The sequence below is a fragment of the Argentina silus genome (genome assembly GCF_951799395.1).
Source record: "Argentina silus genome assembly, chromosome: 14".
Classification (NCBI taxonomy): Eukaryota; Metazoa; Chordata; class Actinopteri; order Argentiniformes; family Argentinidae; genus Argentina; species Argentina silus.
In genome coordinates, this window is record NC_139668.1 from 12,698,052 (window position 1) to 12,725,612 (window position 27,561).

The 27,561-nt window shown below is 46.8% G+C and overlaps 1 protein-coding gene across 1 annotated transcript in view; it reads right to left on the bottom strand.

Annotated features, from left to right (window-relative positions):
• Window positions 1–27,561, bottom strand: part of LOC310815398 (unconventional myosin-XVIIIa-like) — a gene marked incomplete at both ends in the record, with an annotated part of 82,811 nt that overhangs the window by 52,401 nt on the left and 2,849 nt on the right. The window lies entirely within an intron of this gene.

Consider the following 27,561-nt stretch of genomic DNA (forward strand, 5'->3'; position numbering starts at 1 on the left):
AGGCTTTGTTATGACCAACACAATGCCTTTTCTAAGAGGTTGTCTAAATCCAAACCTATGAAGGTGAAATGCACTCTGAGCAATAACAACTTGCTTTGGTTATGATGAATCTTTGTCTCTAGTTGCTACAGTACCTGACAGTGCTCCATGGCTCCCTAGCTCTATCCGTGGCCCAGACAGGGGGCTTGGGTGATGGGGATGCAGCCTTGAGACTCCTAGGGCTTGCTAACTACTTCCTGTCTGCACTGCTGCAGTGTCCGTGTTAAAGTCACACCGTCCTCTTTCACCCTGCTCTGCCCATCTCAGCACAATCCCTCTATAGGCTACAGTCCAATACCCCTGTCAAAAAAAACATCACTGCCTGTTTGTGAATCCTCCCATTTTCTGTCTGGAGTCTTCTGGAAAAACCATAATCGTTTTCAAAAGCAATTACACCATTTAGAAAGCAATTAAATTACAGACACTGTGCCAATCCTCAGGCTTTTGAAATTAAAAGTGTAACTATCTGTGACATATCCACATACAGAATAAAAAAATAACTCTGCTCTTCTACTTTAGTGGCTCTTTTCAAATCATCCTGTTAATGACAAAGTACCTGTCATTGCGAGAGACAGAAGTGAAGGGTGAGGCAGAGAAAGTTCAGCCCTTGAACACCAAGGTTAGTGTCCTAACCAGTGATGTGAGAGCAGAGAAGAAGGATGCATCTCAATAGTCGAAAGTGTCTCCCTCTCCATCACATCCTCCTTTCAATTCCATTAATCTACGCTGGGAGAAGGCACTTTATACTATTAAGTTGCAACCCAAGGCAGAATCCCAAACTAGTCCCTAGGCTCTTGTGGCTCCATCATGCAGATCAGAAAGGACTGGATTCATGTGAGCAATAGTTTCCGCCACATTGATAAGACCTGCCCAGTCATTTTAGACCAGCACAGGGGAGTTAACAAGGGTCTCAGCCTAGGTCCAATCGTTTAGTTTGGAATGGGGACTGAAAGAGAAGGCAGCACCGATGGTGACAACCCTGAACCATAGAAACCTGTGATCCCTTAGATCCCCCCTCAGACTCCTGAGTTAGAGAAGAAGAAGACACACTCTGAGACACTTACACTCTGAGTGGAGCTGGGCTTGGTCTCGTCTTTGACCTGGAGGGGTTGATATCAAAGGGAACTTAGGTGAAAACCTTGGCACACAAAAGTGGGCACTTGCCAGGCGTACTTGTAAAGTACACTTCTTTCACTCCGAACCATGCGAGGCAAACACCATGCAAAACTGGACATGTGCTGGGTGACAGAACTTGTACTTTGATTGAGAAACTCACCAAATTGTCTATATTAAGAAAAATAAAAGCCCTGCTAAATTTGACCATCTCTTATTTTGGGCAACGGGAGGCGTCATCTTCCTGTGTGGAGGTCCGGTAAACAAAATGGCGGTCGTTCAAAATGAAATCAAAGGCTGACTTGGCAGTCGGTGCTTTCCTAGGATGAACTCTCTGAAGCTATCTATGGGGCTGGTCATTTCGCCAATGCCAACTACATAAGTTGAGGTTTTTCCGTCTGCTGCAAGTCAAACACACTGATATTGGCTCATGCATCCGATGACAACGGTTAACCCACTTTTAGCTCGGTCGAAAACCCACTGAGGCGGCATTGTGGTTAGACAGCAAGCACTCAACTTGACACTCTATGTCCCCCGAAATGGAAACTGGTGGGAGATGTGATACATGCAAGGCACACATTTCTACACGCACAGACATCAATGTCACCCCCCCTTCCCCAAACCGTGCAGTGCAGCTGTGTTGTGTGGAATATTGAACAGGACTTCCCTTTTGCTCCCAGAAGGAAAAGCGTGATGAGAATGCCATGTTGGCTGCACTGCTGTCATGGGCCGTGCTGGATGAGGGGGGAGGAGGTCAGGGGCTGGGTCAGAGAGAGAGTGGGAGGGTAGGAATGGAGAGCAGTGCTGGATGGATCGATAGATGGGTGTGTCTTCAAGAGGCCAAAATCACTGGATCCTCAGTCACTCTAGGGGCGAAAACCAGACGGATAGTCAAGGGACCACTTGAGATGAACAACTGGGGTACAGAGAGAAGCTGGAGGGAGGGGGGGAAGGGGGTGAAACAAGGTCAAAACAGAGGGGTTCAAAGGGCTCCAATAACAACACAAAAATGTGACATCACTTCACAGACAGACAGACAGCACACAGAACCAAGATCCTCAAAGAGATTTAGCAATTCAACTGCAAGCAATATTTAAATGATGTCCACTAACTACTGGTTAAAAGGTATGTATATACAATTCATCACAGTAAACAACCATAACAGCATACAATACAATTACTTTAAACATATAATGAATAATTCGAGAGGGTAGAGCGGGGGAGCACTAGAACGTGTCCCTGCTGAGAGTGTTTGAATCTGTAGGTCAAGAGCGAGGCCTCTGCCCTTATAGCTGGCTGGCGGAGCTCCACAAGATGTCAACCAAGACAGGCCCCGTCTCCCCCCCGCCCATGCCCAGGCCCACTGGTCTGTGACTGGGTAAGAGTAGCAGCCCGTGTCCTAATCCCCCCCAGAACACAGAGCATTACTGGGGGTCAGTCAGTCTGTCCCACAGGCACTAGCCTATAATAGGTCTGCTGCTTATCAGTGGACAATGGGGCACTGGACAGAGGCACTGACAGGGATGGTTTAATATAGAATGAGCCACGTTGGGAAAAGCATGTTGGGAGAAGCCAGATTGTCTCTGGAGTGAAAGGGTGTGCAATCTGGACTGCCCCTAACCACATACACTCACACGCACATGCACACACACACCATGGGGCCATTTCTGTAAAACTGGATATAGCATGATGGCATCCTTAGGCAAATGTTACTCAGCCACTATTCTGGGGCCTGTGATGTTTTGGTAGAACACCAACAACAACAGGTCACAAGCCACTCTAAACTGTAGTGACAACACACTGAGTAGAGACAAATCAAGACCAATTAAATCATAGACAAATCAATCTGATGGCAACCCTGAAAATGTCTGGACATTGAGAAACATAACCATTCCTTCTGGAGAGTTCCAGACCACCAAAAAAAAGGAGCCACCTTGGCTAGCCCACCAAAGCAAATTAAGAAAATAAAGTTTTGGGGTTCATAATGGACAGACTTATCGGTTAAATGTTTGGAAAGTTATTCTAAAGCATATCAGAAACATGTGGAGTAGTCTTAATTTTGTATCAGGATATATCACAAAACAAGCCAATGGTGAAATCAACCCTCATCTTGAGCAACCTTTTAAAACAGTCAGATGGTTGGTATTGACAAAGGAAACAGACCACACGCTGACTGTCTCTCAGACCAGCCTCGGCCTCTAAGCCACGACACGAAAGGGAAGTCAGCTCACAGCTGGCACAGCACCCTACACAGGAAATAAGTAGCAACTCCTATTTTTCCATTCACCCAGTAAATCTCTTTAAAAAAGTGATTTTTCTTTCATTTCTCTCAATAGTCGGCCATGAAATTACAGCAAATGGAAAGTAATGTTTTCATCAAATGGTACTCAACCTATCATTAACAATGTTATGCCTAAACTTTCCAAAACTGAAAGAGGGTGAATCATATTCATGTTTCAGAAATTGTATGATGTGGTGTTAATCTTAATCCACACACCCTCGCCATCACTCACAGCGGTACCACTCACTGTACCAACGAGCCCACACTATGTCACTCCAAAACTCACTTTTCCATTAGGGGAGAGGCTCACACAAAAGGCTCCATTCAACTTCATATGCCTGTAAAACTTAAGAGAGCCAGCTCCAGACACCGTCATAGCCTTCCTCCCATCATCAACACATTTATTTTACAACTACTGTTAAAACACTTGGCACACTTACTGAGGATGAAAAAAAAAACAAGTTAACCGAGTTTAAACTACACAAAGACTGTTAGCATAGCTAGCTCACTTCAGAGCAAAATGGCTAACCCAGCCGAGCTATAGTACAGTTAAGTGCCAGAGCTTGCCCCCACTCACTTATACTGTGACAAGCCCTAAATATAGTGGCACCAGCCAGACACCTGGTATAGAGGCTGCACACTTATCCCACAGATTCCTCAACAGAAGGCCTCTCGCTCTCCCCACAACCCTGCAGTCCAAATCACACCGCCAATATGTCTTTACCTGCTTCCCTTCGCGTAGGAAGGGTAGAATAGTGTAGCTACGTAGATCGATCGATCAATCCAATCCTCCTTTACCAGAATAATTCCTTAAAGTTTTTGCCGCGGTTCGAGGCCTGAGCAGAGTGTGTTAGAGAGAGGAGATGGCCAGTAGCCGGCTATTCCTGACAGCCCACAGAGAGACAAGGGGTGAGACAGCTGTCGCGATACGAGGGTCCAGAGGGGCTAAAAATAGGACAGCAATCCAGCACCAATGCTGCCTCCAACGCCTCTGGCACAACCCCCTCACCCTCCAAGAATTCAAGTCAGCAGGCCAGCCAGAAGCCCTCTCTCTCTCTCTCTCTCTCTCTCTCTCTCTGTCTCAGTGCAGTTGGTCAGTCTCCTCAGCTGGTCCTGAGTTGGATGCCACGGTCTGGTCACGGCATGCCGGTGTGTGCAGGGTGTTGTGTCTGAGTGTGTGTTGGAAAAAGTGTCCAATTCTTTTGTTGTGACAAGTTTTGCAGCGATGAATGACGGATGTGTATGAAAGAGAATTTTAAAAGCAGGTTTTTGCAAGAAAATCTTGATGCGTGAGTATTATCTGTTCATCAAAGGAAGGAGAAAGAAGCAACACTGTAGTGCAGTGACAAGTAGCACAGGAAGTGACCCAGGGTTTGGCGCTTCCCTCACACTCACACCAGGAAGCACACTGCACTGTGCAAATCACTTTCCATCACACTCTCTCTTTGTGATAACAACCTAGTCTCCATACGTTGATAAAACAAACATTCTGCTTACTGCATTTCCCTCAGAGGTAAGTAATACAATAATAATAATAATAATAATACTAATAATAAGCTTTTACATAAGGATGTAGCTCAAAGTGCTATACAATAATGCGCAAAGGAAAGAAAAAAGGAACAGATAAACAGATAAAATTTGCCACAATGCCATGACATAGTGCCCTTTAAGGAACTCCGTCAAGTCCATTAAAATAAGATGAATGTGAGTAGAATGCAGGCCCTACAGTAAAGTGTAGCAATGCCCACAGAATCAAAGGGGTCAGAAAGGAGACAAGAAACTAGGTTTGCGTAGTGGAGAGAGAGAAAGAAGGAGCAAATATAAAACCATAAACTGGATGCAGTCTCATCAAAGCAAGATAGATTGGCTGAGATTAAACAAATCACCCAATACAATTACCCTCTCACACCCTAAACAAATATGAGTTCTGTTTTAGCTGTAATATCACACAACAACCACTAGTGGGCAACACTTCCTAATAAAAGCTATTTTTTATTCACTTCTATCGGACAGCCACAAGGGGGAGCCAGAAGACTAAAAACATATCCGCCTCTGCTGTATTCATGCTGCCAAACAAAGACCTGATTCTTCACCAATAAAAACAAACTGTTGTCAGTTTCCATGGGAAGACCAAAGTAATCCAAGTCATGTGCAGCACAAAAGCTTAGTGATTGTATGACAAGGAAAGGCTTTTATCCAGTTAGCAGTGAGAAGAGTGAGTTGAGGAGTGAGTTGAGCAGATGTGCTGTATGTTGCACAGGACAGGCGTTGCCTATGGAGACAGACTCAAGCGGCTGGCCAGGAGGGCATGGCGGGAAGAAGGGTGGGTGCACTAGGCTGCTTTTAGAACATAGTGCACAGAGGAGATGTGATGTCAGAGTGTGTGTGTGTGTGTGTGTGTGTGTGTGTTACACTGCACGTGTCAGTGATATAAGCTATGTCCAGACAGAGTGCTAAAGGTGTCTGTCTGTATGCGTGCATGTCTGTGAGTGTGTGTGTGTCTGTGAGTGTGTGTACGTGTCTATGCATGTATAGAATAACCTTATTTTATTATAGACTCCTCATGCATTAAAACATCACGACCAGGTCTGGGAAGAGCTGACGGGCGGTGTGCCCCTGGCATGCTATGTGTGATAGCATTCTAACTGTGTGTGTGTGTGTGATGGCGTTTCTACCATGTGTGTGTGTGTGTGACAAGTGTTCCAACTGTGTGTGTGATTGTGCTTCTACTATGTGTATGACTGTGTTTCTACGGTGTGTGTGTGTGACTGCGTTTCTACCAGGTCTGTGTGTGTGTGACTGCGTTTCCACTATGTCTGTGTGTGTGACTGTGTTTCTACTATGTGTGTGTGTGTGTGTGTGTGTGTGACTGCGTTTCTACTGTGTGTATGTGTGTGTGCGTGTGTGTGTGTGTGTGTGACGCATTTTCGCTGCACTTAGGGCAAGCAGCTGCATCCAGGAGGAATGTGAGGTATGAGCACTGCGTCAGCCCGGAATTACTTAGAATGATATGCTGCTTCCAAACAGAACTGAGCAGCCTGTAACAAAACTGTGGCATTCATTCAACCAATGAAATTGTAGATAACCAACATGCCATGTGGATCAAATGGAAAATCTATTGTACAACACTTAGGTTAGCGAATGAAAACTATGAAAAGCTGAGTAGGTGAGGAGGAGGTTGGGGGGAGTGTTTCAGTCTGGCTGACGTTGCCCCCAGGTCTGGCCAGGACAGGCCTGACGACAGACAACAGGGTCAATCATGTTTTTACCTCAGGGAACATCAATCACATTTCACATGGACATCAGAACATGATGGAGGACTGTGTCATCAAGTTAATGGTTTTTGTACTGCTGCTGATATTGTGAAACTAATGTTATGTGATCTTGTCTTGATTCAATATGCAGTCCAGAAACGAAAGGGCAGAAGCCAACAGTTTGACCAAAGAATCCCTATTGATACAATATTACGAAATTGAGTGAAATTGACTTATGAAAATAGCTCCAAGGCTAGAAGTCATCAATGTTCTAGGGACCTTACAGCCGTAACATTGTGCACTCTATATGAACACATTGAACAAGGAGCAAGCCGGGCACCAATGTGAGAGAGTTCATTCCTCGATGACTTGTGAAATTCCCCTAATACCCTTCCTAGGTATTGATCGGCTGCTAGGCCCATCAAAAGATTAGCAGATGGTCATAGTATTACAGTGGCACTCACCCCATGAAAAATACACGCACACGCGCAACAAAACAACACAAATCAACCTGAAAGATATAGGATTAATGGGTAAGACCGGCAAATCATAGTGGGATATTTTTTTTTCCTCCTGGGGAACTGGATTCAAATCCATTTACATTCCTGTCGATTGAATTGGATATGGAATTTGTCCGGAGGGGATCTCTGAGTAGACTGGAATTTTAATCAAATCGAACGCAGCTTTATTTTGTTTCAAGGAAAACATGTGCTTTCTGCCCTAAGAAAAGTAAAGTGTCTTCTACGGAAAACATTGTTCGGGAACAACAATCCGCATTTTACAACAATCAATGCTGAATTTCAATTGTAGACCCATAGGCCTATATCTAAAAGAATAAAACACTGTAGAGCCCTGACCAGGGGACGTGGGTAGTCATCATGGGAAATTGAGTTCAGAGCAGGAGCTGCGGTCAGACCACAGTGACCACAAAGCTAATGTATCACACAGAGTGATGTGATACAGGCTAGGCCTACTGTAAGTCTGTCAGGTTTTCCCTATGTGCTCACAAACTAAGACAAATAAACAATAGTCACATCGGTGGGAAAGGCACAAATACTCCCGATCATCAATCATTACTCAGAGGTTCGAGCCAAAACAAGCACACAAACTAAGGCTCAGCGACTCTGACAATCCATCTGTAAAAGTGACGGTCTCCCGTGTGGCTGGTGCTGCAAGAGCTTTCACACCAACTCTGGATCCTAAGCAGTGGGTGATAGGTTGAGCGGTCCTTCTGGAGAACCTTTCGGTTCTCTAATCTGGTCAGTCAAGACAAGACGAAGCATGCTCAGGATGATCCTCCTGACCCTCCCTGCACACAGGTCATAACGATGCCAGGGTGGAAGAGAGAGGCGTCAGCCAAAAGCCACTGGGAGATGCTCCTTTAGCCGTTGCAAACTGAGTCTCAGTCTCTCCATCACCAATAGATGCTCATTTCGCCCTAGCCCCCCCCCCCCCAAAGTCTCAATAGCTTATCAGTACTTCATTGATAGGAAAAGCCTGCTGATAGAGGAGGCAGAATGCACACGCCTAAACACAAAGCATTCACATACAGACACAAGACACATCAAGACAAATAAATCCACACACACACACACACACCTCCAAGGCCCTCTTCTCTCGCTAGGCTCTTGGCCTCAGCGGAAGGCTATTTTTAGCACCGAGGGGATTTGCAGCGCTACAATGTACAGTACACATCCCTGACCTGGCATGGCTCAGAGAGATAGCATCTCTTTCACAGGGAGAGGAGACACACACACACACACACAGTGACTGACTGTCTGGGTTTCACAGATGAAACTGAATCTGACCACAAAGCCAGCCTGTTAGCAAAGCTGAGAATGAGATCAGAGATAGGAGAGGGAGAAAGAGGGGGAAAGAAAGAGGAAGAGACTTCAGTGACTGACAATGAGACAGTGAGAAAGACAGTGAGTGAGTTTGAGAGAGGAGAGAGAGAGAGAGAGACAAAGTATTTGTATGAGAGGAGCGTTCAGTACACGGGCGCACGCACGCACGCACGCACGCTCGCTCACTCACACACACACACACACACACAACCCTGTATGATTTAGTTCTTCATCACCCTACCTAGCCTTGTCTGGGCATATTGAAAACCCAAAGTGGCTACAGTCAAGTTTCTATCCAAAACTAGACTGTGCTGAAGCAACAAGAAAACACACACTCAACACACACTGCCATTAACCCCTTTCAAAACAACAACACTCAACCCAGTCGATACAGTGCACTGCCGATGTACAGACCACTAATGTATACTTACTACCTACATTACAGTAAGCACCATGGCCAGCTAATTCACGGCAACATCACTAATCAATACTAGTCGTAATGCTGTTACAGTACAGTGGGGACGTGTGTATGGGTAAGCAGGCCAGGCAGACAGTTCATGGTGAGGCTGCGGCGCATGGAGAGAAACCATGGCTGACTGAGCCCCCCCTCCCATGTCTCCATACTGCTCCAGGGTAGCACATCTAGGTCACTGAAACACGTACACACACCACACACACACACACACTCATGTATTCTCACAAACACACCCCTCATACTCGTCCACACACACTCCCCAGTTTCAACTCCCTCCCCTCAGAGATGTGGAGGCTGGCGATCACACGACAAGGCTCTTAACCTGTCAGAGCCTGTCTGATCTACGCAGGCAGGCACTCAAACACACACACACACACACACACACACACACACAAAGGGTCAGAGAGAGCTTGGGCAAGCCTGTCTGTCAACATACATATACATCAGGCATGCCCTCATACTGCCTTTCTTTTGACCTTTGACCTTCCACTGACTGAGGTTACATGTCTTTATTACTACCCTTATTTCACACACAGACAGAAAAACAGCCAGGGCTGGTGATCAAATTCTTAGAAATAAGCTAATTGTTCTTTCTTGAGTTGAGCATGTTTCAATACAACACAGCTGGGTTTATTTTCTGACTGAATATGGTTCCCAGCTCTCCAGATGACATTGGCCTAGCTAGCCACAGAGTAGTGGAACTGTACTTCTACTGTCTTCTCGGAGAATCTTCTTCAGACAGAAAACTATTCATTCTGCAGTGCTATTAGCCAACACAGCTGTATCCAGCTAGTGATGGGATGTGTCACACATTGCTCACACATTGCTCACACAAACACTCACACAAACACTCACACAAACACTCACACACACACACACACACACACATTGAGCTCTGATGAATACCAGAAGCACTTACTTGTGATAACCATCCAGTTACAATAAACAGTGCTGGTGATTTAGTTCTGAGGCAGTTGTAACCCTAGCAGGTTAACACACTTATGTGTGATGGCTGATGGTTGGTGACAGTTAGACACTGTCTGCTACCACAGAGATGTTACAGAAATTAGCTACAAAAAAGTTGTTTTTTTAAACAGTTCAAAAGTTTCCTGTCTGTGAAATAACAGTTTTTAAGTGAAAAACAGACTACAGGCCTATATACGCACGCAATAATGATAAATCTTGGTCATGTTCCGGACTTCTCTACTAGCCATTTCAGACCAGTGCTGATTGATTGATAGATAGATAGATAGATAGATAGATAGATAGATAGATAGATAGATAGATAGATGGCCACCACTGACTGGTAGAACATGTTCAGCAGAGTCCTGCACACAGCAAAGGACCTGAGCCTCCTCAGGAGATAAAGCCGGCTCTGACCCCTCTTGTACAGGACATCTGTGTCACCAGTCCAGTCCAGTTTATTGTCCAGGTGCACCCCCGGGTACTTGTAGCTCTGGACCACCTCCACTTCCTCTCCCTGGATGGGAACAGGAGACAGGGGGACCCTAGTCCTCCTAAAGTCCACCACCATCTCCTTTGTCTTGTTGATATTGAGTAGCAGGTGGTTCTAGTCACATCACTCAACTGTCCACCAGTGCTCTATACTCGGGGCTGGAGGAGCTGGGGGGAGGAGAAGGAGAAGGAGAACGAAGTGGAGGGTCATTGGTGGAGCTGGGGGGAGGGAGACAATGAGCCCCAAGTCAAACCTGTTGAAGAACTGTTGAAGAATAAAGGCAAAGTGGATGATGACAAGAAGCAACACAACCAGGCTATTAAGATGTAGCCCAGCAGCCCAGCTCCTTGTTGCCCTAGCAGGCTAATGCTACATGGCTGCAGTAATCTCTGTGGAATGCATAAGGAGTGGGGGACATCGCTGCTTTTACACAACCCCCGGGCTTTGGCCTTGCCTCCGACCCCAGGGGATCGGTCAAAGGTCAAAAGAGGAGTGTCTACAGGGTCCAGGAGAACATCAGGAGCCAATCAGGGCCTGCATCCAGGGGACTTGCGGTGGGGTTGAGGCACATGCTGGTGGCTCGATAGCTGAACAACAAGTTCTACAGCCTAGATACTGTAGTCATGTGAGCTTTACATCGATCAGATTGCTGGTTGGGGGAGGGGGTCAATCACATCAATGTCTTTGGACATGGCTTTAGGGACTGTGGGGCAACATTGAGCTTGTAAGCTTCTGCTTGCATGCATAACATGAATGGGGAGTTAATAAGAATGGGTCATAATTATTCATTGTGTGACTAATGATCACTTGGGTGAAGTGGTGAAAGCGCATGCCAGGCCAGCACTCAGCGGCTCTACTAACATACATTACTGTGCATCTCCAGATGCCATGCAGCTTCTTCTACGACGCCTTTAATGAAATACAGAAGCCTACAACTTGACACCAGATATTTCTCACGATATACTGTGAGGGAGTACATGTAACGCACTAACATGCACTTTAAAACTATTTCTTTCACGTGACATTTATGATTCTTAGGAATGCACACTTGATCCCATGACTCTAGTTAGGTGCCATTAACAGAAGTTATTAGTACTGCTATACATAGTCATAACCTTCCATGGCGTCAGTGGCTTGAGTGAAGGTCATGGAGTGCTCAGCTGAGAACCATGCATTAGTGCTTACAGTGATAATTAAGACTGTTTCTGGGTTTGTTCAGCTGAGCTGTACAATAATGCACTTGGATATGGAAAGGAGATTAGGGAAACAGTGACAGTACTTACACATGCATGAACACACAAACTTACTTATTACTTTGGCACTTATGCACAGGCATGAACACAGACACACACATATAGGCATGAACCGAAACATAGGCATGAACACAGACAGACACCCACAACCCAGACACACACAACACAACACACACAACATACACACAGAGAGAGAGAGAGAGACACACACTAATCAGCCCTTTGTTAAGCCTACTGATGCTGCCCTGCCTGCAGCTGCACTGATGCCTCTACAGTAGTCTGGGCATAACCAGTACCCGCTGTGCCCCTGTGAAAGTCTATGAGCTATTGGTAATGTTGTCTGATGCCTTTGTTTGTTGATGTAGATGAAGGTTATACGCCCTCTCACAGAAGCACTTTCCTAATGTCTTGCTCCACACAGCGCAGCATGCTCAGTTTGAGGGCTGTCCAAAGGAGTAGTCAGAGATGTCTGCCTACAGTAGTGTGTCTAACAGGACTAGATGGATTACCCCGAGCTGTTTCCCTTCCACACCATCCCACCGACCCCACCCCTACCCCTCTCCTGTCCTCTCCTCTCTGGCTACTGTAATATCCGTTCAGAGAGTAAACAGTTGCGTGATCCCGAAGCCTGCTCAGCTTACTGAAGAGCCCTCTTCATTCAAAGTAGCAGTTACCAAATAAACACAGGACAGCCAAGCTTATTGCCTTTAAAACTGCAGGAGTCCTCTCATGTCAAGCTGCCTAGAGGGTGTGACCCAATGGGGTGTATTTATCCCCTTTGAGGAGGCCAGCGAGTGTGAGAGTGTGAGTGTGTGTGTGTGTGTGTGTGTGTGTGTGTGTGTGTGTGTGTGTGTGTGTGTGTGTGTGTGGCATGTGTCGCAACTGTTACTCTGTCCCAAATGGTCCTTGGGGAGAGAGACGGTCAGTTACAGAGGCTTCTGAGCTTTTCTGTTTTGAATCCCAGAGCAGCGCCTGGGTATGGACACAGGAAGGAGACACACCAGTCCTCCCAGCCCTGGGGCGGCGGAACATAGCAACTTCCTGTCTTTAAGTGACATAAGCTGGTGACAGTGACCTGAAGTGCTAGGAACCTGTATATCCCTAAACACTTCAGAATTCATCCGGCTGCTTCTGTCTTCTGTCACATCATCAATAAACACTAGTGACCCAGTGCCATTGGAAGCCATGCATGCCCATGCCATCACACTGCCTCCACCATGTTTTACAGAAAATCCGTTCCAAGCCTTCTCCCTACTTTTTTCTTCCCATTATTCTGGCACAGGTTGATCTTAGTTTCATCTGTCCAAAGAATGCTGTTCCAGAACTGGGCTGGCTTTTTTAGATGTTTTTTGGCAAAGTCTAATCTGGCCTTTGTATTCTTGAGGCTTATGAATGGTTTGCACCCTCAGGGTGGTGAACCCTCTGCATTTGCTCTCGTGAAGTCTTCTCTTTATGGTAAACTTGGATAATGACATGCCTACCTCCTGGAGAGTGTTCTTCATTTGGCTGGATGTTGTGTCAGAGTCCAAATATATATGGGCCTAACTGTATATGGTCCCAGCAGGAATTAAACCCACAACCTAAGCATTGTTAGCGCCATGCTCTACCAACTGAGCCACAGAGGACCACGTATGACCAGCATGCCCTGTCATAACATAACTGAGTCAGGTTTAAGTCTTAGAAAGACCAGCCAAATGCTACAGGGGGGAGACGCATTAGCAATCAAAAGACAAAGAGAGAAGGAGACCAAAATAGCTCCAGCATAAGCCTGAGATAATCGCTGCTTTTAAGACAGATGAGGCAAGCTAATACACCGACCCTCCCACGGTGATCAGATGATCTGACTATAGACAACTCTACTGTCAGTTGAAGCGACAGAATCCTTTTTCAAATCCCATCTCAAGAGACCTGGGGGAGAGACATGATGAGGCAAGTTGCTATGGGAACCGGGCAGCGGCAGAAGGCTCTCAGCGGCAGCAGGCTCTCGCACTAAGGCGGCTGTGTCATCGAGTGGAAGGAAGGGAGGGAGGAAGACTGTCTGTAATCACCCTCCCTCAAGAGCACATAATGGTCTGTTATCATGAGGGGATGATGACAGAAGGCCCTCAACACTTTCTCCATCTCTGTCTGCGATGACACCTACTCATGTCCCCTTCTTTCTGACACACCTTTTCTCTATGACATTTCTGTTCTTGACGAGCTTCTCCATTATTTAGCCTGCCTGCAGGCATCTCTGTAAATAATTCAGACATGGAGGGAGGAGTGAGGAGGGCACAGAGCCAAGGCACACCACACCAGAGGGATCCACACAGTTGCACTGTGGGCCTTTCTCAGCCAATGATGAACTCAGAACTGGGCACCCTGGTGGTAACCCACTATAAAAAGCCCCATGATGCACCAGTGAGAAGACTGCATAACCACTGCGCCAATGGACAGGGCAGAGAGAATGGGAGTGAGAGGCATTCCAACCTAGTTCCTCACACATGTCCATGAGCATAGCCCACATTCAATGTTTCCTTTATGATCATTCGTAGGAAGGGGTGTTGGGGACAAAGGGCTGCATTTCTATGATTCCTGATACATTGTTTCTTTGTCTGTACTTCTAACTGCACATTATGTCCTAAAGACCAGTCAGCTACTCTTAGCAGGAAATCTCCACGGCTAGAGTCTGTTGGTCTGTTGGTGTGGTACGGTACAAATGAATATCACTGGTGGACAGACACATTGAGATGGAGAGGAGGTAGACACTGGAGAATGAATGGTATGTGTGGGTGGACACAGACACACACACACAGACAGACACACACACACACACACACACACACACACACACACACACACACACACATCCAGACCTCAGGCTACACCACCACAGCACAATATTTGCTTTAGAGCAGCAGCCTCCTCCATCTCCAGGAGATGTATTTCAGAACACAGGGGCCAGACATGTTATTTACGGCATGTGAGCCGTGACACTACTGAGCACTGCAACTTGGGGCTTTGACAAGTTAAGCACCGGGCAATTGTGGAGTCAGGTCAAGTTCAAACTGACGCCAGAATGGAATGTGGAGAGATTTAGCATTTTCAGTTCACCAGCAGACAAAGTGGCCAGTGGGGTGAGTGGTCCAATTCATGAGTGGATGGCAGGGCCGTGCAAAGACTTATGGAAGGGCAGGTGCCAAAACATAGGGACTGGAGGTGCAATGCAACCAACAGGGGCGGGGGGCCTATCCTACAACGACAACCATTTTTTATAACAAAGAATAATATAATATAGACCATCCAGAATGGCACTTTGTGTGTGGTAAGGCGAAGGGGCAGGTGACGTTGCCCCCTTTCACGCCGTGCATGTAACGGTTGTTGGGTAAGAGAGGAAGATTCTATGAGTGTTATGATGGAAAACTTAGGAAGGCTTAGGGTTAGGGTTAGGGTTAGGGTTAGGTTAGGGTTAGGTTAGGCTTAGGGTTTAAAAACAGGCATAAGCATCTCAATGTGATAATGAAGCTGCTGTAAACATGGTTGTAAAGGCTTTCTTGAAAGCCACAGTTTAGCCTCCCTGTTGTGAAAACGGTTGGGCTGGAAGTGTGAATTGTCTGTCTCTCAAGTATTCTACTGCTTTTCTTTTTTTGCTGGTACATTTTGAGTGTTGAAAATGACACTTATTTATATTTTTTTCTAAACTGGCAAAGTTTATTTTTACATTGAAAAACCTGAAGGACAATTTTTCTGGTTCTAATCATAGACATATATCAATGGTTCTAAGCTGCAAAGGCTATTGCCTACCTCATTTAAAATATCTGATTACCAAAATACTCTATAGTTGCAGCCCTAGAAAACTATAGGGTTAGGGTTAGGTGCAGTGACAATGTGCAGCTAAGTGCAGTGACAATGGTAGCAGTCAAGGTTGCTCTGCATAGTCTGCCAATGTCACAGTTATGAATATATGAAGCGTAGTCCAATACTACCTTAAGACTGATCCCAGAGCAGCTACAGTCAGGGCATAAATCACCTCCTGGTTGAGCAGAGCAGACAGATCTCGGGCAGCGCCTGCAGTCATTAGTTAAGTGATCACCATTCCTCCTGTATTGAGAAGGAACCTCTGACACAGGCCATACGTGGGCCATGGAAAGGTTGGAATTCTGCTCCAACAAATCAGTGTTTTTCCCAAAACAGTCTGCAATGCTACCGGCTGCACCCTTCCGAAATACTGCGTGGTCATCGCGCTGGACAGGACAGTAGAGTGCTGTGTCTTGTATTATAACACTGTCATGACAGAACTGGATGACTAATGTGCAATTGGCCTATGTTTTGCACAAGGTAGTTATTAAGGAGTGATGTGTCTAGAGTAATGTTTATAATTTGTGGTTTCTTGTACAGTAACATTGTCGTTGTACAGTCATTTGATATGTTTTTGCTTGTGACCTTGTGAGTAAATGCTTTTTTCTCTTTTTTCCAAAAACGGCATACTGTAATATTGAACTTCTGCAAAATGACGAAAGTCAGCAAGTAAGTAAAGTAAGAAAGAAAGTAAAGAAACTCCTGTCTGGATATGATGTAACCATTATCATTTCAAAAACTCCCTATGATGTCACCATGTGCCGAGCAAGTGCAGTAGACCAGATCAGGGAGTGCCATTAGCCATGAGCTGCATTGAAGTGTTGTCAGTCTGAACAAATCCTCTGTTTACCCCCCAGTCTCCCAGTTGGTTGAAGTCAGCAGCCCCCCTCATCAACCCACTAATCCCCCTGTGTGGAAAGGCAGGGATTATCTCCCAGCACAACATCTCACTGGAGTACAGCCATAACATCTGGTCAGAGACAAAATTTAGCTAGTTATGTTGGGTTATGGAAGGGAGGTGGGGTGGGTCAGGATTATAGAGGAGGGGGGGGGTTATACCCTCTTGGGGAGCAAAACATTAAACATCAGTCTCTTATCCTCTTTAGGGTGGCAGGCACACTAAATATCAGCCTGTGTGTGTGTGTGTGTGTGTGTGTGTGTGTGTGTGTGTGTGTGTGTGTGTGTGTGTGTGTGTGACAGCATGACTGTGACTCACCCATTACTCACTTCGGTCAGTCCCTCACACACTGGGGGATAAAAGAGTTCTTTCAGAACTAGAGAACTCTGTCCCGTGATCTGAATCGGCGTGAAATGGGCCCGCCGAAGTGATCCAACTGATTCACAATCCAATTCCGACTGTAGACAAAAAAGCATTCCATTCTATCCTTTCTCTCATTGGTTGTTCCTATTCCTAGGACATTAAGTTTGTTAGAATTACACAATTTAACTAAGCTATGTTACCAGGGGGTGAGGAAGAAGTTAGAGAAAAAAGGCTGGTGTGTGTGTAGTAGGGTGCGGTGTGTGACTCATGCCATCTGTGTTATAGCAGGAGGTCCACACGCACACATACATGCATTTATGTACGCGCACACACACACACACACACATACGACCGACACACACCACACCCCACCCCACCCACCCACCCACCCAACCACTCACACACCAAAACTCTGTCTCATAATGTATAGGCCCTAAAAAAGTGTCAAAATCATGTACCTGGTACCTGAGGTTACCTTTCAAATTGACCTGTATTCATGGTCAACAACAAAACAGTCATTCATTTATTACATTGAGCCATTCTAAACCCTGCCTAGAGCAGATGACCAAATCAGCCCTCCATCCATCCATCTCTACCTCTCTCACTCTGTTTCTTTTCCTCCACCCTCCCTCCCTAAGAGCTGATGTATCACTCCACTCCATGGACCAGTCTCTCTGTTTCCCGGCATAGAGGAGGAGGAAGGGAATGTTCAGAGCACAGAGGCGCCATTCTGTGTCTGGGGTCACCACCGGTCAGGAAGCAAGGCTAAGACAAGGCCTTGTCCCATGAAGAAGAGGAGAAACTATGGAAAACATGAGCAAATGTTAATGACCCCTGTGTGGGTCTTCAATGGAGAACTCTGTCTGTGTCCTCCTCTCTCTGGAGTATGAAGACCCAGACTGGCCAATGATGTCAGTTAGGGGGGTCTGGGAGGGAGACTATGGAGGGCAACAGGGTGGTTTCCCCAGGGTGGTTTTCACCAAGCACAGGACAAGTGATAACATGATGAATGAGACCGACTGTAGCCAACCCTAAGGTAAGAGTGAAGGACAAGACGAGAGAGGGGGTGGGGTGGCAGAGGACGGGTGAGGGGGGTGGTGGAGACAGGATGGGCAGGGTCTGATTGCAGCCGGCCAGTCATGAGAGGGAGCAGGTCAGGGGGGGACATTTTCTCATGACACTGATGAAAGGTCTGTCCTGACAGGATGCAGCGGCGCTCTAACAAGCATGGAGCCACTGGGGCTTCCACTGCTGCTCCCCTCTGTTCCGCTCCGCTCCCGGCCTTCCTCCCCCTCCCTCTTCCTTCACACACTTCCCCTCTGATTGGGAGACTCTGGTGAATGAAATACCAGGTGGCACGAGCGGCCGGGAGAGGAAGCGGACGTGAACTTGTTGCTGGATTGGGGTCGGAAAGAAGTTGCCCCAGACACTGATCTTAGGTCACTGCGTAGAGACTCAGTTCCCTGACTTGATCATCTAAACCCGGATTTCTCTTCATCACACATCACACAGTGTGCGTCCAACATCAGCCAAGAGTTCAGTTATGCATGTCGGTTATGCGTTGATGACAGGATTATTTGCTCACTCTCCAATTGTCCGATTGCTCATTCTCCTCCTCCTCCTCCTTTTTTCTTCATCTTCCTCTTTCTCCTCCTCCTCCTTCTTCTGTGAGGGGGGTCAGGAAGTGCTGTGTTTGTTCCAAAGCGAATTGCAAATTCCATAAATACCAGAGTAGAGTAGTGGGGGGGGGGGGGGGGGGGCTGCTTCACCCGAGCTGTTCCTAGCCAAGTAGCCAGCCTGTCAGTCAGATGTCTGGTGGAGTGGAGGAACTCCGTGTTGTGTTCCCCTGTTCTCCTCTTCCCCTGTTCTCTCACGGCCTCCCCCTTTCTCATATCTCCACTGCTCATGGGAGGAGCAGGGCCCAGGGACTTCAAAGCCCCACTCACTGGACCCTCTGAGGATTTACAAGCCAAGCTGTGTTCCCATGCATTCACACACCAAGTGATGTACTATGCTGTGGAGAACATACGGTCTTGTTTTGGCTTTTTGTTCCGAGAATATGTGCATCATACAAACTACATGTAAGGTATGAACTTGCGGTGCATTAGTCCACTATATTTCATATGTGAGAACACACATGCCTTAAATAGTTCCTTCATAAGTGAGTTTAGATGTGTGGCTGGGAGAAAAGGTTTACGAGGTGGAGGAGTCCGTCTCGACCGTGAGGGAGGACAGACGGTTTCACGTTGCTGTTCTGTCACTCACGCCTCCGCCAGACGCTCATTTCCATGGCAACTTTGTGTAACCGCTATCCTTCATGCCAGAAAAAGTCAGACCCCCCTACCCTCTGCTACCCTCCCCTCTCCTATCTCTCCTCCCCCACATCACACTCAGCCAAGACAGCTTCTACAGTAGAATGAAAGAAACTTGCCCAAGAGCACCATGGTGAACAACAGTACAGAGAGTGATTATACTGATCCTACGGTCTCTCCATACTTTTGAATGCCATAATTTCCTTGGTTCTTCTGTCATCTCTGCACAAATAAGCAGCCTAATCATACTACATGGGTTCCTACCACATTGCACTCACCTATCAATCACCTTCTACTCAGTGGTTCTGAGTAGAGCCTGGAGGTTTTCCTGACCATATGACCAGAGAAGGAAAAACCCCTACAGGTAAGACCTACCACAGCTCCTACGGATGCGTTATGGCTTACCACTGGGGGCCCAGTGTTTTGAACCCTAGTTATGAAGGACAGGGTACGAAGAAAGGGAGGTTTTCAAGAGAATCATAATTTGAGAGTGATTTCAGAAATGACCTGGGGCCATATCAGAGGAAAGAGGCCAGCATTGAGCAAGGGGGCCAGGCAGTTAGTCAGCGGAGCAGGTACAGTACAGTACAGTGAACCTAACTCACAAATCAATCTTTTTGCCACTTCCTGTGGCAGGGCAGGCGTTTCCTGTCCAATCTCTATTACTTCCTCCTCTGCACGCTTGGGTCTGACACACCCTCTAATACAATATAACACACACACACACACACACACACACTTCCCCACAGGTTAACGATAAAACCCAGGGAGCTTTATTTGCTCTAGTGGAGAGGGGAAGTTGTAGGGTGACCTGTTACTGATACCGGTCCTGTGTTTGGGAATGGTGCCAGGGGGTCATGAGTAGGGTGAATTTGCCCTTTGATACTGATCTAGGGTCAGATTTGCCTTTTTCCTTCTATTGGTGAGGATCTGGGGGGGAGGGATTGCTGATTCAGAATCTCTGCTGTGGCTATACTTTATAACAGGAGGCTATATTCTCGAAACCTCAACAACTAATCCGCAATTCCAATTATTTGAAGTAGCCTATACCTGCATGACATGAAGAATTGGGCCAACACTGTTCAGGATCTTTTTTTAATACAAGTCTAAAATGCGATACCAAACCTTTCAGTGTGTGCAGGGTGATTTGTGCAATTTTCCTACTTAGTTTTAGGATGATTGAGGCTATTCGTGAATTTATATATGTTATTATGTGCTTATTTCTCTGCATCTACGCCTCTACAACGCTCTCGCTGCAGTGGAAAATAGACTCAAAGCGTAAAACTACACTGCTTCAGGCGACTTTCGCAGACGCACTGATTTTGCATGCTGTCTAGCATGTCTCATAGATCACCGTGAGTTGTTAAACTGCACTTGACGTTGCGGTGCTGTAACGGCGTTGGTGTAGCTGCGCCCAAAGACCCCGTGGAGGAGGTCACCGCTATCATATGAGCGTTTGGCGAAGAGGAGAGTTTATACTGTCTTCTCACACTGCCACAGAGCTTGCCATGAACTGACGCTGGTACCAAGGGGAAAAACACTGCAGGCAGGAAATACTACCTCCTGGGAGGGAAGGGGGGAAAAAAGCCCAAGCCAGATTTATGGATTTGTTATCATCGAGTCAGTGTGGCATAATTCTCTTTTCAAGGGGAATGAAACACAGTAATACAAGGCAACATTTACAGTCCTGCCTTCGTAGTGTGTGGTGTTATTAGAGGGCAGTGTTTTGGTGCAGGGAGGTGGGGCAGAAAAAGTATGTTTGAGTTCAGAGGTCAGAAATGTTGAAGAAGGTTTAGATAAGATCCTGAACAGAGTAAAATAACAACACGTGTGCCAAAAGTAACATACAATGTTATGGGTGCAGCGTGATTAGAGGCGTGGTGTGTGTTTGTGTGTGTGTGTTTGTGTGTGTGTGTGTGTGTGTGTGTGCTGTGAGAGCATACAGTCCCCAACCCTACAGAGAAAGAGGGCTGAACAGGGACTAATACATGCATACGTGCCTGTGTGTACTTGCATGTATATTGATGTCTCTGTGTGTGTCGAATTGAGTTAGCATACCAGCATGAACCGGTAGACTGTAACAAAGGCCATGCACTCACTCACACTCACACACACACACACACACACACACACACACACACACACACACACACACACACACACACACACACACACACACACCTCAGGCGAACTGTGAATGATGCTTATTGATTCTGTCACTGGGAATCTATTACAAGGCCAGGCATGGAGCCCTGAGCTAGGGCACAGCCTTGTGCTTTAGGGCTCCTCCAGCCTACAGAGGGGCTCCTCCACCCTACCCCTTCTCCTAGCAGACAGGAACACAATTCTATACTTCATACTCTCAACCACTACTGTTGACAACACTGTATTAACTTAGACCGTGGGGGAAGGAATGTACTCCTTCCACACATTCAAATGGATTGATCTGGTGAAAATAAATAATGACACAGCCAAGCTAATAAGCTAATCGAGCCAACTAATTAGCAATGTAGCAATGGCAGGGAGCCAGGCCCAGAGACTATGAGTGCGAGAAGGGTTTTAAAAGGGGTTCCTCTAGTTCCTCTGTGGTGGTTGTTTTTACGCTTACATATAAAGGGGTTAGGGTTAGGGGTTGGGGGGGGGGGGGGGGGGGGGGGGGGGTTGGTAGAGAGAAAGAGAGAGAATTTGCAAGAAAGAGAAACCAAGAAGGGAGAAAGGGAGAGAGAAAAGGAGTGAAGCATAGCAAAGGGGTGGTTTTGTGGAGACAAAGCAAGATAAGACATTCAAGCACTCAATGGATGCTACCCAACAAGGGAGGAGAGAGAAACACCCAGTGATCTACCACAGATGGCTGCCCAATGTTAAAGTAAACAGACGCCGCTTACTCACAAAGCAGAGGAAACAAAGAGTGGAGCTGTTTATATTGAGCCTCCTCTAGGAATAGCCGACATATGATGCCTGAATATTTATCCAGTGGCATACGGTGAATCGACAGACGTCTTTGTCCATGGGTCCCGCCCTGCAAACAACCTTGTTCAGCACTTGAGAGAGGTACCACACCAGACAAGCTGACTAGCTTTTATGTCACAAGATGGCCTCATGCAGTTCATAGCAGCAAGCCGTTGAAATCAAACTACCAATGGAATGTATGAGGAGGACACAGTATTGTGTGTGGTGGTCATCAATGCACAACCCCCCCCTTCCCCATATTCTCTCTCTCTCTCTCTCTCTCTCTCCTGCTGCTGCTGTTCCTCAGAGCAGAAAGCCACAGCACAACACCACGGCTCACGCTGGAATGTGGCGGAAAGTTCCCAGAAGGACTGTGTGCAGTGTGGGTCAGTGGTGTCATGTACAGGCAGCGGCAGCCCAATCCAGAGCCTCTCTGTTTACTGGTTCGGTGCTGTTCTGTTTACTGCTCCGTCTCCAGATGCCGTGCAGCTTCACACTCGCTGGTCAAAAACAGCACACAAACAACAGTTTTCAGCCAGGGCTCTGGAGGGAGCGAGGGACACGCTGCTGCTGCTGCTGCTGGTGTGTTTGTGGCCGTTTGTTCTGTTCCGCTGGCAGAGAGGGGTGTGTTGCTGTACTGCCGTGCTGTCCAGTTCAGTGGGTGGGGTTTGGGACTGCACAGAGCAAGGCTGCGAAAACAATGCATCTCCCAGAGTCTCTAAAGGAGTCATTTCTCTCAGTGATTACGCAACCACAGATGCACTAATAATAATAATAAAAAAATCAAACTTACTGTACACTCACTGAACACTTTATTAGGAACACTATACTAATACTGGGTAGGGCCTCCCTTTGCTCTCAAAATAGCCTCAATTCTTCGTGGCATTGATTCCACAAGATGTTGGAAACATTCCTTTGAGATTCTGGTCCATGATGACATGACTGCATCACACAATTCCTGCTGATTTGTCAGGTGCACTTTCCTGCTGTGAATCTCCCGTTCTACCACATCCCAAAGGTGTTCTGACGTGGTACCAGTTTGAGACATAGCACATGGTCAGCAACAATACTCAAATAGGCTGTGGCATTCAAGCGATGATTGATTGGTATTAACCGGCCCAAAGTGTGCCAAGAAAACATTTCCCACACCATTACACCACCTTCACCATGAGAAGCTGTACAGGTGTTCCTAATAAAGTTCTCAGTGAGAGTAGCTAGTGATGTGTATAGCACATCACAACCCCTGGGCTCGAGGGAAACGTCTACTCCCTAGATGAGCTAGTGCAAACATGTATTGCCGCACACACAGACACACAAACCAAGATTAGGCCTAATGGTTATGGGAAGCTAAGCTGCTTACAGTCCACGTTCACACATGAGGAGGTCCATAAGCCATTACTGTTGATTACACTTCCTCCCTGCAAAGCAGTCAGACCCCCTGCTGCACCATGGCATGTTTGTGTGTGTATGGATGTGTGTGTGTGTGTGTGTGTGTGTGTGTGTGTGTGTGTCCATCCCACATCTGGCACACAGCTGTACGGGGGGACCTGGCCCAGACAAGCCCTCAGTAGGGCACCCCTGCAGTAATGAGATGCACTGCATCGCTGCATCTTTACAAGGCCACGTCTTTCCCGCACCACTGTGCTGTACCAACTAGTCAGCACTATTAGCCTAGTGCCCACCCAGACAGGCCTGGACACACACACTGGGGATATTATATACCTGGAGTCCAGAGAGGTCTATTAAAACCCTGAGGCGTCAGCCAGCTACTCACACTGGTGCTTCATAGTCACAACAGACCAGGCATCAGAACAGCTGGGTGAGGGGCGAAACGGCAGCCATGCCGCTATTAAACTAATGTGCATCATAAAACCCAGACATAAACAATTCACTCATAAAAAAAACGTTTGTTGGATCACCCAGTTACTTTGGACGATGCAGTGAGAGTGTGCAGTGAGAGTGTCCAGTGAGAGTGTGCAGTGAGAGTGTCCAGTGAGAGTGTCCAGTGAGAGTGTGCAGTGAGAGTGTCCAGTGAGAGTGTCCAGTGAGAGTGTCCAGTGAGAGTGTCCAGTGAGAGTGTGCAGTGAGAGTGTCCAGTGAGAGTGTGCAGTGAGAGTGTCCAGTGAGAGTGTGCAGTGAGAGTGTGCAGTGAGAGTGTCCAGTGAGAGTGTGCAGTGAGAGTGTCCAGTGAGAGTGTGCAGTGAGAGTGTCCAGTGAGAGTGTGCAGTGAGAGTGTCCAGTGAGAGTATGCAGTGAGAGTGTGCAGTGAGAGTGTGCAGTGAGAGTGTCCAGTGAGAGTATGCAGTGAGAGTGTGCAGTGAGAGTGTGCAGTGAGAGTGTCCAGTGAGAGTGTGCAGTGAGAGTGTGCAGTGAGAGTGTCCAGTGAGAGTGTCCAGTGAGAGTGTGCAGTGAGAGTGTGCAGTGAGAGTGTGCAGTGAGAGTGTGGGATGGACTGGGTGCGTTGCTGTAGTTTAGCGTGAGCAGCGTTTTCAAAGTGGGAGTGAAATCTTTGTCTCGACACCAGGCAGCTTGTGTCATGGCTGGTGTTTGACATGAAGGTAATTCGAGAAGTGCCAGACACTTTCTCTGGCTGTTTTCTATGGGTTTACCCTTGTAGATTTGTTCAAATAGACTGAAAGCGTCACGTCATTTTGACAGCAGCCGGTGTAGCTGGTAACATTGACTACAATATCACGCTCGTCTCTCTACTATCAATTTGATGCACTTGATGTAGCAGCTCTGTAAGGCCAGTGCCCTATCAGAGGGACACTAGATGGACCCTCAGCCTTATCTAAGCCCAAATTAGATGCAATTATTTATCTTGTTTGTTTTCATTGTGAGCAATGCTTTATCCCTACTTCCCTATTCTCCCCCATCCCATCTTCGTCACAGGATATCCTGGCCATATGAGCCAGTGACTGGAAGAATGGAAGCTTCCTGCCTGTCTGGGTCGTGATGGTGTGTGTATGTGTGTGTACGCGAAGGCCTATATGTGTGTGCATTTTTAAAGCCCCACTGACCCCTGACCTTATCATTCAGTACATTCTTTAGCAAGAGAAGAGGAGAACATGCTGTTCCCTGCCAAGAAAAAATCTGACATGAAATTTTTTTTTTTGGGAGACCTTCTCTCCCCACACACACACACACACACACACACACACACACACACACACACACACACACACACACACACACACACACACACACACACACACACACACACACCCCTGCTTGAGACACTACTAGATTACAAGCGGATGGAGTCTCATATTGAAAGGGTCATGGTGGTCTCCAGGGTGCAATTTTCTGTACAGTTATGGTACACTCCCTAATGGGAGGAAATACTGGAATTGCCTTCCACTCCCAATGACTTGAACTATGTAAATAAAGACTAGGCTACATATTGTACATTTAATGTCTATGTTTGCCTTACAAGAGCTAAGGACTTGAGTACTACATACTCCCAGCCCTACAACTTTTCCTTTTTCCATCAACGGGGGGTTAAAAAGCACTGACAAACAAGTAAATCTGACACTTTTACATTGATGTGTAAACTGTGTTGATTGTTAACTAAAAAGCTAAATGAATATATACATATATAAATATATATTATACATGTAATAAACTACACCATTAATGGCTACTATACAAAGTCTGCATCCAAACGAAGAATGGTTTGCAAAACTATCATAATAAATCTAAGAGTAGCCAGCTGTCTGTGTCGTTGTCAAGCGTGCTTCCAAGTCGAAATTAGTGTGTTCCTCCTTTTCAGCCTTTTGTCAGAACTGAGAAATTACCGTTGCTGTTGGTTCTCTTTTATTTGAGTATTTGAGCGGGCGGTCAAGCTGTTGACGTTTGTTTTACCAGACAAAGGGGCTGAGACAGGCCTGCTGCTTAGTGGGACACATAAATCACCAACACACACAGGCAGAAGCTCAAGCACAAATGTGTGTGTGTGTGTGTGTGTGTGTGTGTGTAAGTAGTGACCCCCCCCCCCCCGATAATTCCCTATCTTCCTGTTTGCGTGGTGGAAATAGCCCAGCCACTCTGTCAGAAAACAAGTCTCTTACTCAAAGGGGAATTTTTTCCAAGAAACCCAAGAAGGGGCGATGGCCTAGAGTCAGAGTCGCTCCCTCTCTCCGCAAAACTCATTCTTCTCCCAAACTCTCGGAGAACAACATGTGGTCTAAACAGTGCTTCTATCCTCTCCGCAGATGATTTCAATTGTGGTGGGGGAGACTTGAGTGCCTTTCATTATGACTTTGTGTCACAAGGGCCCTTGAATCGCAGCCAGAGAGGGAAACAAAGAAAAAGCTCTGAATTGCCCCCCCCCACCCCCTACATGGCTACATGATAGCGTTAAATGACAAGCCATGACAATGCCTTGGTGTTGTGGAGAGGGAGCATCAGCTGTAAGACACAAGGGGGCTGCGGGAGATAGCAGGCTGGAGAGTGGGGTGTGGAGGGGGGGGGGTCCTCCAATGGGTTGGAATGGAGGGTGTGGTAGAGGAAGGAAGCATGGTCGGTTGCAAAGGACACAGAGACAGCTAGCATGCTTGATCGCATACAACTCTCAAGAGAGAGATGCCTTGAGAATACAATCATGTAGGCCAAAGGTTAACAGCACCGCACTGCACCTCAACAGAGTTTTCCCATGAACGTGCACTACTCAGGGTGTAGAATTAAGCTGCATCATCTCTGTCAAACAGAGACTCTAAACATCTTGCGGCAGTGGAAGTCAGTGGCTCTGATCCTCTCCCCCTGCTCTGGAGAGCAGCAGTGGTTCTACACACACACACACACACACACACAGGCGCTGGGCCAGAAACAGCACAAAGGGGGAGGCTGGCCTCAAACTGCACAGCAAAGCAAGTCCCTCTTTGTTTATTGGTAAATCCCAAAATAGAACAATGTAGAAATTTCCAGAATGAGGAAGAAAGGGAGGGCTGGGGTGGGGTCTGCGGTGCTAACCATGTCACCGGTATGTGAGAAAAGCATATTTTGGGAGAACAGATCATTCCCAGTGGGGTTTTTTCCAAGACTCTCCAAGGCGGCTTATTTCTCATGACCTGTGGTTCTCACCTCCCAGTGGCCAAGTCTGTACTATGTATCAAGACAAGCCTACGCGCCAAAACCTGTTAGTTCCATGCTTCTGCAGATGTCCTTTCTTTCTTTACAGTATGCTCTAGTCTAGGCCTTTCACCTGCGCCAAATGCCCTCCTTGCTTCCCTCAAGCTTCAGTGTACCAAAATGGCAGTGTAACAAAAATCTAAAGGAGCAGGATATTTGAGATACAATCTGAAGTAGTCTGCAGATGAAATGCTGAGCCTCGCCAGAGTGTGAATACTTTGTGAACCTTATTAACCACGGCACAAAGTCTCCTTCGTGTTCCAATACGATGCCTGACCCTGACTGCAATCAGATTGTTGTGTTGCTTCGCTGCCACCTAATCAGGGACTTTCATTCCATAGACTCACTGGGACCCAA